Genomic DNA, 16186 nt, shown 5'->3' with positions numbered 1-16186 from the left:
ATTGATGTTTATTAGTGAGTTTCAATCTTGGAGACTTGAATGTATGAATACTCCCCTAGAGTGACTCTAGGGTTGAGAGTTCTTCTTGGTAACTCTTGTGAGTGAGTGACACACCATGAGAGTTAGACAAACATAGATTGGAGAGGGTTGAGAGGATGAGTCGAGGAGGTGGCGGAGACATTCCTTTCCCCTCCGATTGTGATCTATCCTACCTCCACATTCCAAGAGTTTTTGTGGCCATAGTAGAATGAATGGGCTAAGGGATGACCTTCATTGGGCTTAGTTGCAGGTACAGCAGTGAAGCGTTGAAGTGATTTTTAGTACCTAGGGCTTTTATTGTGGCTAGGGATCTTTCACGGACCAAAGGGTTAGAGTCCATACATAGGGAATAGGGTTTATCACTTGGAATCCCTAGAGCTCATTGAAATTCTATCTGAGTCACGAGGTTGAGAGGTTATTCAATATTTCCTCCAGGACATGTATAGAGTTAGGCATAGTTAACCTTATATTTGGGATCATATAATTAAGGATTTCCATGACTCATTGTTGCATCAATTAGGAAGTATAAAAGAGGGTTTTTGCACTTGAAATGATTGTCCTAGACGGATCAATATCCGGGTACCCCATCTTTACTGATTACCTTAGCTTCTCCTTTACTTGTGCCCTCTATCTTGTTGTTTTTATTTTCGTTATTTCTTATTTTGTCACACTTATCACTCTTCATCTTCCACATTAGTTAGGAAACAACTCAAGCGTCTTTATTCCCTACTCTCTGTGAATACGATACCCACTCGTCTGCGATTATTACTTCGACACCTGTGCACTTGCGGTTTACACGCATATACGGACGTGTTAAATTTTTGGCGCCGTTCCCGGGGAGTAGGCGTTTAGAGATACTTTGCACTTTGTTTTCTTAGCTATTCATTTAATTTATTTCATATCTTCTTTTCTATCATTGTTACGATTTTGTTTCTGAGTGCGACTCCGGGTTATGACCCGAGTGTACCCCTCCATCGTGATTGAAGGAGATCCCGGGAGCTCGACGCATACACTTAGAGTAAAGGGGAAGAAATTGTGCAAGGACAGTCTAATCTAGTTGAATTAGAAGTAGAAGAGTGCGAAAAAACATGGTAGAAAGCGAGAATGAGGAGCAGTCGGACATTATCCGATTATGCGGACCTTTTAGTATTGGGGACACAATTGAGCATTGTGCGTACTCGATTACATGCTCGAACTCGAGTGGCCGACATTTATCCACATGTTGCGAGCAATCGGGACCGGTTTAATGGTTTGGCTGATGAGGATTAATCGATGAAAGTGTGAACACCCACAAAGCCGCACGGGGTGCGTCAAGTAATAAACCACTCACGCACCCACGAGTGGGTCGTATTCCCAAGGGCCCTAAGGAGCTACTTTACTCACTTCGTACTTGTTGTTTAGCTCACCGATTCCAAGGTAAGAGAAAAAGAAAGAAAAAAGCAAAAATGAAAAGCGCGAGAAATTCTAAAGAACTATGAAACAATCATAACACGGGAGATGCTCAAGGTTGGAAAACGGTCATGGATGTGGATTCCCAAGGGGGTTACTTAAGTGAGTAAGAAATTGAGTAGTTAAGCACGTGGCTAGTTGGACCGAGAAAACAAAAACCTAGGTCAACCCGATGGTCACGGCAATTGACCCCCTAACCCGGTCGCAAGTGTTGGTAGCGAATTTCTTCCGCTCAACTTCCCCTACAGTTGCAAGGAGAATGGCGGTTTTCACAAAGTTAGGGGTGGAAACACAAGTAGTTTTTCAACCCTAGGAATGGAGGGGTACAAATACCCGATGGTCACGACGTATTTATACAATAAACCCTTCCTAGTTTGGTGGAGTCTAGCACTAAGGCAATGATCATGCTACAAAGTGCTACCAAGAATTTGATACATCACTCAATCAAATGTACCATAACAATCAAGAACACCAAACAAGGATCACAACAAGCCAAACATGCATAAACTACTCAAATAATCCAAAGCATCACAAGTTCACCCCCAAGGTTCACCTACATCCGGTGACCTAGGGGTTTAGTTGTTCATGTTCAATAAAGAAACCAAATAATCCATACAAACAACCAAAATAAACATGAGGAACACTCCCTCAAATGGTGAAGGCCGAATGATGCAAGAATCCCCGGAGAAAACCTTCCGAAGACGCCACTTGGAGGGGTGGCTTCCCGTTGTCTTCAACCTCCTAACAATGTAGCCCCTAGAAGTAGATCCTCCTTGTTCTTGCTCTCCCTGCCAAGAAATGCTAGGATTTCCTCTCTTGTTGCCCTCCTCATGCTCGGGTTCAAGTGGTGTGGAAGTGGTGTTCAAAACCCTAGTCGTCCTTGCCCAAAGAAGATGAAGAATCAAGAAGAAGATCCCCCAAAACATGCCCATCAAGGCCTTATAAATGCCGAAATCTTGATGGGTAAATGGGTCAGTATACAGGCTATATGCCGACCCCTCGGGATTTTAAGTTTTCTGCTGAGAAGCCCAGCGATGATCTGATAATCGGCTCGAGAGATGGCGTTTTGATGCGAATTCATCCCCAATCGCGCCGCCGAGTCCCCAGGGCTTCTATTAGGCCTGAAATGTAAAAAAAAAAAACACAATTTAGACTAAAAAGGGCATCGATTCAATAAATAATGTAAAGAATAATACTAAACAAATACATGCGAAATACATACTTTTAAACATTTATCAAACATTCCCACACCTAAGCGTTTGCTTGTTCCCAAGCAAACAAACATGAAGAACTAAGGGTAAGAAGATGAATGGCTAATAGTGCGACCTCAAGCTCAAAAATAAAGAACTCCACAAGCATGAATGGATAGAAATCAAGATGTCAGCTGTTTAATGAATAGTGAAGTAATAATAGTTCTATCTCATCTAGAGTGCTCCTGTTAGTATGTGTTAATTCCCACCTTGACCTCCACACCCTGGATTACCCCAGGATGCCCATTCACCCCACACATAATGATAATGACATTAAGATGCTATAGGCATCCTCAATACTCAATTAAGAGTCCTCTGTTTCCTAGATAAATCTCTAACTTTCAAATGACTACGCAGCAAGTTTCAAGGGAGCAAAAGAGATACCTTATTTCTTTCACACATATATACAAACATACACACTTTTTTTCCCATTTTTTTTCCTTAGTCCGACTAACGTAGACTGCATAAAAATTTTTACAATCTTTCTGACGGATGCACATGCTGATTAGCACAAGAACCACACAACGTACTCGAATACCGTCTACATAGACGCATTCATGCTATACTAACAGAGGAATACTGTCATAGACTCAATTTTTTTTTCCCATGTACAAACTGTATCTCATGTCCCTTATATAGACTTGCTACAAAAGTTTACTTTAAGCTAGAGAAAACAGTAAAGGAACCCAAAAGCTCTTTGAAGTGCATTGAAGATAAAATTTAGCAAATTAATGCCAAAGTCATTATGATGGGTTGGTTGGAGCCTACAAGGAGAAAGTAATCATGAACAAGTATATAGGTTCACTAAAGATGAAATATAACTACATTCAAGCACATGTAGTGTCTAGCTCACAACTATCATTCTACCAAGCTAGGAAGTCCTTAACAATAAAATCATAGCTATCATAGGTAGTAAGCATGCATAAGTACAAAAACACTCCAAGTAAAACAAACCATCCCCACACCTAAAGTCATACATTGCCCTCAATGTACCAAAGTCAGCAGAGAAGAGTGGGAAATGCAAAACAATAAACAAAGAATTGGAGTGGAGAAACTTCCCTGACTCCATGGTGTGATTCCTAGTTGTTTCCCATGGATCAGGGGCAAGCCACACAATTAGGGCGATAAGTGCAAGCTCCCCAGAATCAATAACCCGTGCAGAACACCTTGTGTGATAGGAGTGTATAACGTGTTTTATGTTCTTCTTTAGAAAACCTTGGCTCTTACACGAGAGGAGAAGGCTCCCTCCTAGCTCTCTTCGAAGCAAATCTCTTGATGGGCATCCTGCACAAATGACAAGGTCCCCTTGCGTATATCCCGCAAGTGCGGGTTTTGTCGAGTAATAATACCGGGATGAGCGGGTATCGAATCCACGAGGGGAGTAGGGAATAAAAAAACACTTAATTCGCTTCTTAGCTATGTGAAAGATCAATAGTGATAAGTGTGACAATGATTCAATTCTCAAAGGTAAAAAGCAACAAGCAAGAGAGCACGAGTAAAGGGAGGAGGTAAGGCAATCGATAAAGATGGGGTACTCGGATAAAAGCTCCGCCTAGGATAATTGTTTCAAGTGCAAGAACCCTCTATTATGCTTCCTAATCAATGCAATGGTGAGTCGTGGAAATCCTTAATTACATAGTCCAAAATCTAAGGTCAACTATGCCTAACTCTATACATGTCCCGGAGGAGAGATTAGATAACCTCTCAACCTCACATTCGGATAGAGTTGCAATGAGCTCTACGGATTCCAAGTGATAAATCTCTTCCTAATTATAGACATAACCCTTTGGTCCAGATGGAAGGTCCCTAACCACGATTAAGCCCTAGATACTAAGATCACCTCAACGCTTCACTCCGTTGCACGCGCAACTAAGAACTAGCGGAAGTTCATCCCTTACACCATTCACTCTATTATGGCCGCAAAGAACTCGAGGAACGGAGGTAGAATCTATCACGTGAGAGAGGAAAAGCGACGCTCCTGTACCTCTCGACTCACCCTCTCAACCCTCTCCAACCTAGCTTTGTCTAACGGTAGTGGTGTGTCACTCACTCACAAGGTTACCAACGAGAACTCTCAACCCTAGTGTCACTCTAGAGGAAATGTTCATACAATAAAGCATTCAAGGTTTGAACTCACAATAAACATCAATTAATTGAAAGCATAATAAAGATATTCAATGAAACAAATACATCCTAGGGTTCACAAATACCCAAGTACCCAGTAGGGGTTTAGCTCTCCATGGAGCTAAGTACAATCAAAGAAATAGAATGTAAAAGCAATGAATCCATAGAGAAATCCCCTCGATGGTCGTGTCGATGGTCTTGTGGAGAGTCTTCTACTCGTCGTCCAAGGATTCCCTAGTCCGGTATAGGATACGCCTCGATGGAAGCTCTCCTACCAACCTTCTTTCTAAGGAATGACGATGTCGGAGATGTAGAACCTCTCCAAAACCCTACCCAATACCCCTCAAAACCCTAGCCGAAGCCCTCTCTCAAGTTGGGGAAAAGATGGAGAAGAAAATACTGAAATCGGGGCTGAATCGGCTTTAAATAGGGCTGGAATCGGGCAACCACACGGGCCTATGGATTTTACACAGCCCCATGTGGAATTTCCACACGGGCGTGTATAATTTCCACACGCCCGTGTGGATTCTCTGAATTCCTGTTTTCTAGCCCAGCTATGAACAATGGTGCTACAGTACTTTGCTACAATGTTCTGCTACAGTATCCGGCCTGAATAGCTTCCCGAATCCATACTTTTATCGGGGTAACGCAAATGGGCACATGTTCACGTCATGGATCACTTGCTTCTTCAATGATAGACAATTTGGTGGAGCTCTTGTTCTATGTGCATACATCGGAATGCTCGAGTGTGACTACCCTTGTGCCCCTCCAAATGGATGTGCCAATTAGAATACGAGGAGGTTGGCACACACTCTTGCATCTCACACCCGGCCTATGTCTTCCCGTTTGAACCTTAGCAAGGTTTCCTCCAAAATTGGTGCATTGTGATCCACATTGGCTTCTTTCCTTCATAATCGGCCTCACAACCCTACCTGCACGAAAGTAACATAAAAACACACATATTAGTGTAAAAACCCGAGAAAAGTAATGCTCAACATAAGGAATGAACGTTTCACATTCATATCACACAAGCACTTATTAACAAATAAAGTGGAGATCATCCAACTAGGTTACAAGCAAAGTAGGCACCAAAAGAATGAAAAAATTCAAGAAAATGCCAAGTGCTACAGTAATGAAGGGCATCCTTGTGGCCGCAAGGATGGTCCTCAAGACTCTTTGGATGAGTCTCGAGGGGCATCCTTATGGCCATAAGGATGGTCCTGGGGGTTTTCCTGACGCACATTGATTCTGCACGCGTTGCACACTTTGTTTATGATTAAAACCATGAAAAATAAAGCTGGAAACATCGACAAAACACTCAAAACATCATCAAGATTGCATCAAAAACAAGAATTACTCAAATACCACATGACAAATAAGAGAATACAAAGGATAATGGACTAAGAAAAATGATGAAAACACAACTGCAACCAAACCACATTAAAAACACAAGTTAAACACACAAACACAAACGAGAAAAAGAATACGAGAAATGAAATGAACTTGGGTTGCCTCCCAAGAAGCGCCTATTTAACATCATTACTTGACGTGCATTACGTCAACCGATCATGGTGGACCAAATGGAGGGAAGTTACCTCGAGGCTTTGGGGCCGTGTTGCCACTTTGAAAATAATGTTTCAACATATAGCCATTGACTTTAAACGCACCTTTTATTGGGTGACAAATTTCTACTGAGCCATGAGGACATACTTGTGATACTGTATATGGCCCATACCACCTAGACTTCAATTTTCCCGGGAAAAGCCTTAGTCGTGAATTGAAGAAAAGCACTTGATCTCCGACTTGGAAATGCTTAGCTTGTTTTATGTGTCGGTCATTGTATTCCTTTGCCTTCTCTTTGTAACGTACTAAGCTATCATACGCCATGGCTCGCCATTCATCCAACTCATTTAATTGGAATTTTCTCTTATGGCCGATTACATGAGAGTCAAAGTTTAGTTGCTTTATAGCCAAATAAGCCTTTTTCTCTAATTCGACGGGCAAGTGATAAGCTTTCCCATGGACCAACCTACACGGAGTTGATCCAATATGTGTCTTACATGGCGTTCTACATGCCTAGAGTGCATCATCAAGTTAATCAGCCCAATCCTTCCTGTGGTGACTTATAGTTTTCTCTAAGATTCTCTTCAATTCCCTATTAGATACTTCGACTTGCCCACTTGTTTGGGGGTGGTAAGCAGTTAAGATTCTATGTGATACTCCATATTGTTTCAACACTTTTTTGAGTTGGGAGTTGCAGAAATGAGTACCCTGGTCACTAATGATTGCCATTGGAGTGCCAAATCATGAGAACAATTTCTTGAGGAATTCCACCATGACCCTCGCATCGCAAGATGGAAGTGCTTGCACCTCCACCCATTTGGAGACATAATCCACTACTAAAAGAATGAATTTATTACCGTGAAAACTAGGAAATGGTCCCATGAAATCTATCCCCCAAACATCAAATATCTCACAAGCCTGATTCCACGATTGTGGCATTTCATCTCTTTTTGAGATATTACCGGCTCTTTGCCACTTATCACAATGCTGCACCATCATTTGAGCATCTTGAAAAATTGTTGGCCAGTAAAACCCTGCATCAAGAACCTTCTTAGCCATTCTATTTCCACTGTAATGCCCCCCAGTTGGGCCCGAGTGACAGTGCAGTAGAATATCCTGTCCTTCTTTCACCGAAACACATCTCCTGACAATGTGATCAGCACAAACTTTAAACAAATAGGGGTCTTCCCATATATAGTTCTTCAAATCGGTGAAGAATTTTTTCTTTTGTTGATGAGTAAGCCACTTGAGTAAACCACGGAGTCTCATCCTCTGTCACTCTTTGAATGCTACATAGTTGTTCCATAGGGAATGTGTCAATTATCACTTCTCTCTTCCACTCCTCATCATTAGGCCCTTCAAGGCGTGATAAATGATTAGCAACCAAGTTTTCTGTCCCCTTTTTATCTCTTATCTCTAAATCGAACTCTTGTAGTAGAAGCACCCAACGGATCAATCAAGGTTTTGCCTCTGACTGATTCTACAGGTATTTGAGTGCAGAGTGATCAGGATAAACAATTACCTTGGATAGCACCAAATATGACCAAAATTTATCAAAAGCAAAGACCTCCGCTAGCAACTCTTTCTCCGTGGTAGTGTAGTTCTCTTGTGCATCATTCAAATTCTTACCTGCACAATAGATAGGATTGAAGTGTTTATCCTGTCTTTGTCCTAATACTGCACCAACTGCATGGTCACTTGCATCACACATCACCTCAAAAGGTAAATTCCAATCCGGAGAAACCACAATTGGTGCTTCAATAAGTTTGTTCTTCAAACATAGGAAGGCATTCCCAAGAGCTTTTTCAATGGTTGGGCAATTGCAGAAAAGTCTTTGATAAACCTTCTATAAAACCCTGCATGTCCCAGAAAGCTTCGTATTGCCTTTACTGAACTTGGTAGAGGTAATTTCTCAATGGTGGAAATTTTTGCTCTATCTACTTCAATTCCTCTCCTTGAAATTTTATGACCGAGTACGATGCCCTCCTTAACCACAAAGTGGCATTTCTCCCAACTAAAAACCAAATTAGTCTCCTCACATATTTTTTAGACTCGCTCAAGATTTGTAAGGAATAACTCGACTGAATCTCCGAAGACCGAGAAATCATCCATAAACACCTCCATAATATTTTCCACCATATTCTCGAAGATTGCAAGAATGCATCTCTGGAATGTAGCCAGTGCATTACAAAGCCCAAAGCGCATTCGACGATACGCAAATGTCCCGTTAGGTCAAGTGAAACTAGTATTCTCTTGGTCTTCTGGGGCGATACGAATCTGAAAGTATCTCGAAAGTCCATCCATGAAACAGTAATAAGAAGGCCCCTCAAGTCTGTCAAGCATCTGGTTAATAAACGGTAAAGGAAAATGATCCTTCCTTGTAACATCATTGAGTTTCCTATAGTCAATGCAGACTCTCCAACCTGTGATGGTTCTTGTGGGAATAAGCTCATTTTTTTCATTAGTGATGACCGTCATCCCCCCTTTCTTTGGCACCACTTGCAATGGGCTCACCCAAGAGCTATCAGAGATCGGGTAAATAATGCCCGCACCAAGCAACTTTATGACTTCCTTCTTCACGACCTCCATCTTGTTAGGGTTGAGTCTTCGTTGGGGAATTGCAGTGGTTTTGTGATTATCCTCCATGAATATTTTTGTGAGTACAAAAAGACGGGCTGATTCCTCTAATATCAGAGATCTTCCACGCAATTGCCTTTTTGTACCTTCTCAGCACACTCAAGAGCTGATCCTTACATTTCCCCTTGTTAAGTCAGAAGCGATGACAATAAGGGAGTGTCGATTCTTCCCAAGGAAGGCATATTCTAAATGCTCAGGGAGAGGTTTCAATTCTAGCTCTAGTGGTTCTTCAATTGACGACTTTACCCTTCTGTAATTTTGTAAATCATGTTGCTCAATCTCCTCTGTTTCTTCTAAGTTACCATAACTGCTCAAGCTATATTCCTTCTCTGGAAGTTCTACCTCAATTGTATTCAAATCATCTCTCGGGGCGTATTTCACCTCTTCTATGCTTTCGAGTGTTGATTGAATGACCGCCTCATTAATTGAACAGGTTAACTCGGGTGGTCTCTCCAGTCCATTGCCTAGTCCTTCATGAATATAATTGGGCTGACTACTGGAGGAGAGAACATCCTTGATTGTAAACATATTGCATAAGTGAATTCAAGCCATAGAACCTCTCCAAATTCCTTGCCAATACCTCTCAAAACCCTAGCCGCTGCCCTCTCTCAAGTTGGGGAAGAGATGGATAAAACGATCCTGAAATCAGGGCTGAAATCGGCCTTAAATAGGGTTGGAATCGAGCATCCACACACCCGTGTGGATTCAATGAACTTCATTTTTTCGGCCGGCTCTGAACAAAACCTGCTACAATAGCGACCTGAAACATTCTAAAATCCATGTTTTCATTGAGGTAACGTAAACGGGCACATGTTTACATCGTATATCGCCTTGCTTCTTCAATAAACAACTTCATTGGTGAAGATCATGCTATCAATGCACAAGCCGGGATACTCAAATGTCACTGCCTTTGTACCCCTCTGAATCATTGTGCTAACTTGAATACAAGGAGGTTGGTGCACATTCTTGCATCTTAAACCTGACTTATGACTTCGCGTTTGAACCTTCTCAAGATTTCGTCCAAATAGTGCGTTCACGACCTACATTGGCTTCTTTCTTTAACATTCAGCTTCATAACCCTATACGCATGAAAGTAACATAAATGCACATATATTAGGGCTAAAAACTGATAAAAATAATGCTCATCATAAGGAAAGAATATTTCGCATTCTTACTACACAAGCAGTTATCAATCTCCTAATTCATGCTTAATGAGTCATGGAAATCCTTAAACACACAGTCCCAAATCTAAGGTTAACAGTGACTAACTCTACACTATGTCTCGGTGGAGAAATCTATCAATCTCAACATCTCATAGTGTGTTGAATTAGTAGCACCACTCCAAAGACTTTCCAAAAGCCTCTCAAAACCCTAGCGGATGGCCTCCCAAAAGACAGTGAAAAGTTGAGAGAAAGATAAAAAAGGGTCCGAAAGGCGGACTTTAAATAGAGTCGGAATCGGCATCCGAGAAAAAAACCTATGGATGTTCCACAAGCCCCTATGGAATTTTTATAATGGTGTGTGGAATTTCCACACGCCCGTATGGATTCACTGGAATTCTGATTTTTCGGCCGGCTGTGAACAATAACTGCTACATTAAATTGCTACATTGGTTTGCTACAGTAACTTGCTGCAGTACCCCCCACCAAAACACTCTTGAATCCACTTTTCATCGAGGCAACATAAACAGTTACACATTTATGCCATATATCGCATCGCTTCTTAAATAAATGGGTTCATTGGTAAATATCTTGCTATAATTGCATAAGTAACTAGAGAAACATGAAAGACACGGTCAAACTACCTAGATACTTTGCCACACACAAGTAAGCACATGAAGATACCAATGATCCAGCTGAGAAACACAGCAATTTCTATGCAAAAATTAAGACGCCAATACTCAATGCCATATTCATGCAAGTCCTAAACTAAAACTGAAAAAACAGTAAAGACTTGGGTTACCACCCAAGAAGCATTTGTTTAATGTCACTAGGCTTGACGTACCTCTCCTTACCTCACAGGTGCTCATAGATGAAGGTTTCCATCTTACCGATAACCTGAAAATATGATGAACATAATCTTTTGAGGGTAGAGGATGAGTTATCAAGCATGTTACCACATGCGGGTTTTTAACCCTCACTCCGTTCTGGCACATCCCCATTAGCCTTAGGGCATTTCTTATGGCGTCTCCTTGCTAGATTTATTTTTCAGAGCACCTACTCCATGGAGAGCTAAACCCCCTAGTGGGTACATGGATTTTATAAACCCTGGGATGTTATTATTTCATTGACCTTCCATTATGCATTGTTTAATTGTTGCTTTTAATTGAGTTCCAATCTTGAATGCTTGTTGAATAATCCTTCCTTGTAACATCATTGAGTTTCCTATAGTCAATGCAGACTCTCCAACCTGTGATGGTTCTTGTGGGAATAAGCTCATTTTTTTCATTAGTGATGACCGTCATCCCCCCTTTCTTTGGCACCACTTGCATTGGGCTCACCCAAGAGCTATTAGAGATCGGGTAAATAATGCCCGCACCAAGCAACTTTATGACTTCCTTCTTCACAACCTCCATCTTATTGGGGTTGAGTCTTCGTTGGGGAATTGCAGTGGTTTTGTGATTATCCTCCATGAATATTTTGTGAGTACAAAAAGACGGGCTGATTCCTTTAATATCAGAGATCTTCCACGCAATTGCCTTTTTGTACCTTCTCAGCACGCTCAAGAGCTGATACTTCTGTTCCCTTGTTAAGTCCGAAGCAATGACAATAAGGAGTGTCGATTCTTCCCCAGGAAGGCATATTCTAAATGCTCAAGGAGAGGTTTCAATTCTAGCTCTGGTGGTTCTTCAATTGATGACTTTACCCTTCTGTAATTTTTTAAATCATGTTCCTCAATCTCCTCCGTTTCTTCTAAGTTACCATAAGTGCTCAAGCTATATTCCTTCACTAGAAGTTCTGCCTCAATTGTATTCAAATCATCTCTCGGGGCGTAGTTCACCTCTTCTATGCTTTCGAGTGTTGATTGAATGACTGATAAGTGGTTGTGTGATATGAATGCGAAGCATTCTTTCCTTATGTTGAGCATTACTTTTCTTGGGTTATTACACTAATATGTGTGTTTTTATGTTACTTTTAGGCAAGTAGGGTTGTGAGGCCGAGTATGAAGGAAATAGGCTAATGAGGATCATAATGCACCAATTTTGGAAGAAATCTTGCTAAGGTTCAAACACGAAGATATAGGTCAGTTGTGAGATGCTAGAGTGTGTGCCAACCTCCTCGTATTCGAGTGGGCACATCCATTTGGAGGGGCACAAAGGCAGTCACACTTGAGCATTCTGACTTATGCACAAAGAACAAGAGCTCCACCAACGTGTACACCATTGAAGAAGCAAGTGATCCACGACGTGAATGTGTGCCCGCTTGCGTTACCCCGATGAAAGTATGGAATTGGGAAGCTATTCAGGTCGAATATTATAGCAGAGTATTGTACCAACACTATAGCATATACTGTAGCAGCACTGTTCACAGCTGCCCGAGAAATCAGAGAAGCAAAGAATCCACACGGGCGTGTGGAAATTATCCACGCCCGTATGGAAATTCCGCACGGGTGCGTGGAGCATCCACGCCCGTGTAGTCGCCCGATTCTAGCCTTATGTAAAGCCAATTCAGCCCTAAGTTTGGTATTCTTTTCTCCATCTTTTCCCCAACTTGAGAGAGGGCTTCGGCTAGGGTTTCGAGGGGTATTAGCCAAGGTTTTGGAGAGGTTCTATGGCTCCAACATCGTTATTCCTTAGGAAGAAGGTTGGTAGGGGAGCTTCCGTAGAGGCGTATCCTATACCGGATGAAGGAATCCTTGGACGATGAGTAGAGGACTTTCCACAAGACCATCGACACGACCATCGAGGGGGTTTCTTTATGGATTCATTGCTTTTACATTCGATTTCTTTGATTGTACTAAGCTCCATGGAGAGCTAAACCCCTAGTGGGTACTTGGATGATTGTGAACCCTAGGATGTATTCGTTTCATTGAACTTCTTTATTATGCTTTCAATAAATTGATGTTTATTGTGAGTTCCAACCTTGAATGCTTGATTCTATAAACATTTCCCCTAGAGTGACACTAGGGTTGAGAGTTCTTGTTGGTAACCTTGTGAGTGAGTGACACACCACTAGCGTTAGACAAAGCTAGGTTGGAGAGGGTTGAGAGGATGAGTCGAGAGGTACAGGAACGTCCCCTTTCCCCTCCGACGTGGTAGATTCTACCTCCGTTCCTCGAGTTCTTTGCGGCCATAATGGAGTGAATACCTCCTCATACAAGCCAAGTCATACTGAAAACTGAGTAACGCTCAAGGTATGGTGGTGTCCAAATACTCTGAAGTGAATGGTGTCCAAACTGTCTAAGCTCGCATAAGATCTGTCAAACTCAAATGATGATAGCACCTCCTTTGCAAACTCTCGGATGACTGGCTCTCTAATCTTAAATAACTGCCACCAACCACCTGCTGAAACGAGATCCTCGACCTCATCAGCGAACTCATGTCCCTGCTATAGATCTCGTAGTATAGTCGTGTCCAGGAATCGAGTCTGTCCGAACCGGAGTCTCGACAAGCACTCATAGCGAACTTGATGCTCTGGAATTGCAAAACTCATGCCCTCAGGCTCAGGGGATGACTCACGCGGCATCTTATCAGCTTGCTTCTTCGACTGAGGTACCATAATCTGCAAAACTTGAAACAAAATTGATCAAACAAGTTGATAAAATAATGTTGCAGAAATCCACATTGTTGTATGGAATTTCCGCACGCCCGTTTGGAACCACGCGGCGTGAAAACCGCACGGCCGCGCTTCAAAAATCCAAAAATACAACATAAAAATACTTCTACTTCGTTATAAGCATAAATCATCTTTCTATTTGAAGAAATGCAGCATTATGAACAAGATTAATCGATGAAAAACATGAATTGGTAAAGAAAAAGCGATAAATAGGGCTTACCGACGAGATGGAATGAGAAAATGAGGAGCGGCGGAAAAACCACGAAAAAAATCATACCAAATTAGGCGCTATGGAGTCGAGACCGATGTGAGAATGTTCCAAGCGTATAGAGGAAGTGAAGAGGGTGAGAAAGCGATCTTCTTTAAAAAGAACTCGTGCCCTTGGTGTTACAGTGCATCCACACGGGGTGTGGAAAATACCACGCCCGTGCGATTCATTACAAAGAGAGCCAGCAGGCGCACGCACGCCTCAGTGCGCTCTTAGGGAAAAACACTCCTTCGACTACATGCGCTCTTGCACGGGCATGTGGAAAATACCCACGCCCGTGCGTCCGACCCAAATAGGCAGCCGCATGCCCCTGTGGCTTCTCTGGACATCCGAGAAAAATACCAAGTGTTATACATGCCCGTGCGAAAATTCCGCACGGGCGTGGACCTTCCCATGCACAACTCACAGGGACAGCCACACGCCCCTGTGTTTTCTCGGGATAGAGAGAACTCCTCTGCAGAGTTTCGCACGGGCATGTTGAAATTACCCATGCCCATGTGTAATTCACAAGGTCACCCACAGAGGTGAGTCCACGCCCCTGTGTGCTCTCAGGATAATCTGTCCAAATCTTTCAGGAATTCACACGCCCGTGCGGAAATTACCCACGGCCGTGTGACAGTCGCATGGTCGTTCATCCCCTTGGTCATTTTTCAAACTAGAGGGATAAGGGATTCTTGGCTTGAAAGGTGGGGGTGCCACCTCTTTCTCTTTTCTTGTCCCCTCCTCTACCTCTATAACCTCGGGTGCGTGTTCTTTTAGCTTCTCACTCGAAAGCCTACCTTCAACCTCACGACCATTTCTCAAAGTGATCACCTTCACGTGCTCTCTAGGATTGGTCTCTGTATTGCTCGGCAAGCTTCCATGTGGCCTTTCAGAGAGAGACTTCGCAATTTTCCCCACCTGATTTTCAAGGTTATGCAAAGAGGCGGTGTGGTTGCGAAGTGTAGAATCGACTCATTCAAACCTTGTATTTGCTGATTGTATAAATCTAGTCAAGTGCTTCTCTAGGTCAGTCATTCGGGTTTCCAAACCTGAGACTCTGTTTTCTACCTGAGGGGCTTGTTGTTGCTGTTGTTGGAAACCCGATGGCCCCATGGCCTTTTGTGGACCCTGATTACTCCATGAGAAATTGGGATGATTCTTCCAACCCGAATTATAGGTATTGGTATATGGGTTTCCTTGAGATCTCATGCTATTAACTAGAAAATCAACGTTCTCCACCGAAGAACCATCACCAATAGAGATCGGGCAATCGGAGGGAGCATGTCCTCCACCACACCCGTTGCAATTAGTCACGGCCGCCACTCTATTTGAAGTTAGAAGATCTAACTTTTTACTCAAACTCTCCACTTGAGCCACCAATGAAGTTACCACATCTATCTCATGGAGACAGGCCACTTTCTTCTTCTCCCTAATATTCAATTAGTAGCTGTTTAACCACATTTCTTCAATCAACTGACGGGCCTCATCGAGGGTCTTGCTACCTAAGGTACCTTCTGCTGCGGCATCCAAGAGTTGCCTTGTACTCGTGTTTAAACCATTGTAAAAGATTTGAACAATCATCCACTCCGGGAATCCGTGTTGCGGGCACTTCCTCAGGAGCTACTTGAACCTTTCCCATGTCTCGAATAGAGACTCCAATTCCAACTGAACAAAGGATGAGATCTCGTTCCTAAGCTTTGCTAATTTTTCGGGATGGAAATAACAGGCTAGAAAAGCTTCTACCATCTCCTCCCACGTGGTAATTGACTCTCTAGGTAACGAGTGTAGCCACTGCTTCACTCTCCCCTTTAGGGAAAATGGGAAGGCTCTCAACTTGATGGCATCATCCGTCACTCCGTTTATCTTCAGCATATCACACACCTTGAGAAAACTCTCTATATGACTGTTTGGATCCTCATCGGCCAAACCGTTGAACTGTGCGGATTACTGCAACATGTGGATGAATGCAGACTTCAACTTAAAGTTCTGAGCTGTAATCAGGGGATGCACAATACTAGATTGTGTCCCCAACACTGAAGGTCTGGCATAATCGGATAATGTTCGTTGTTACTCATTCTGTTCTGACATGTTTTCCGATT

At 42.6% G+C, this 16186-nt stretch overlaps 1 non-coding gene across 1 annotated transcript; it reads left to right on the top strand.

Moving 5' to 3' along the window:
- The first annotated feature begins 15678 nt into the window (after window positions 1-15678).
- Window positions 15679-15785, top strand: LOC120256896. Its single transcript, XR_005535455.1, has one exon. It is a non-coding gene; the product is annotated as a small nucleolar RNA R71 (small nucleolar RNA).
- The last annotated feature ends 401 nt before the right edge of the window (window positions 15786-16186 follow it).

This window comes from Dioscorea cayenensis, unplaced genomic scaffold (genome assembly GCF_009730915.1).
Source record: "Dioscorea cayenensis subsp. rotundata cultivar TDr96_F1 unplaced genomic scaffold, TDr96_F1_v2_PseudoChromosome.rev07_lg8_w22 25.fasta BLBR01001711.1, whole genome shotgun sequence".
NCBI classification, from domain to species: Eukaryota; Viridiplantae; Streptophyta; class Magnoliopsida; order Dioscoreales; family Dioscoreaceae; genus Dioscorea; species Dioscorea cayenensis.
This window is presented reverse-complemented; position numbering and strand designations above follow the sequence as displayed.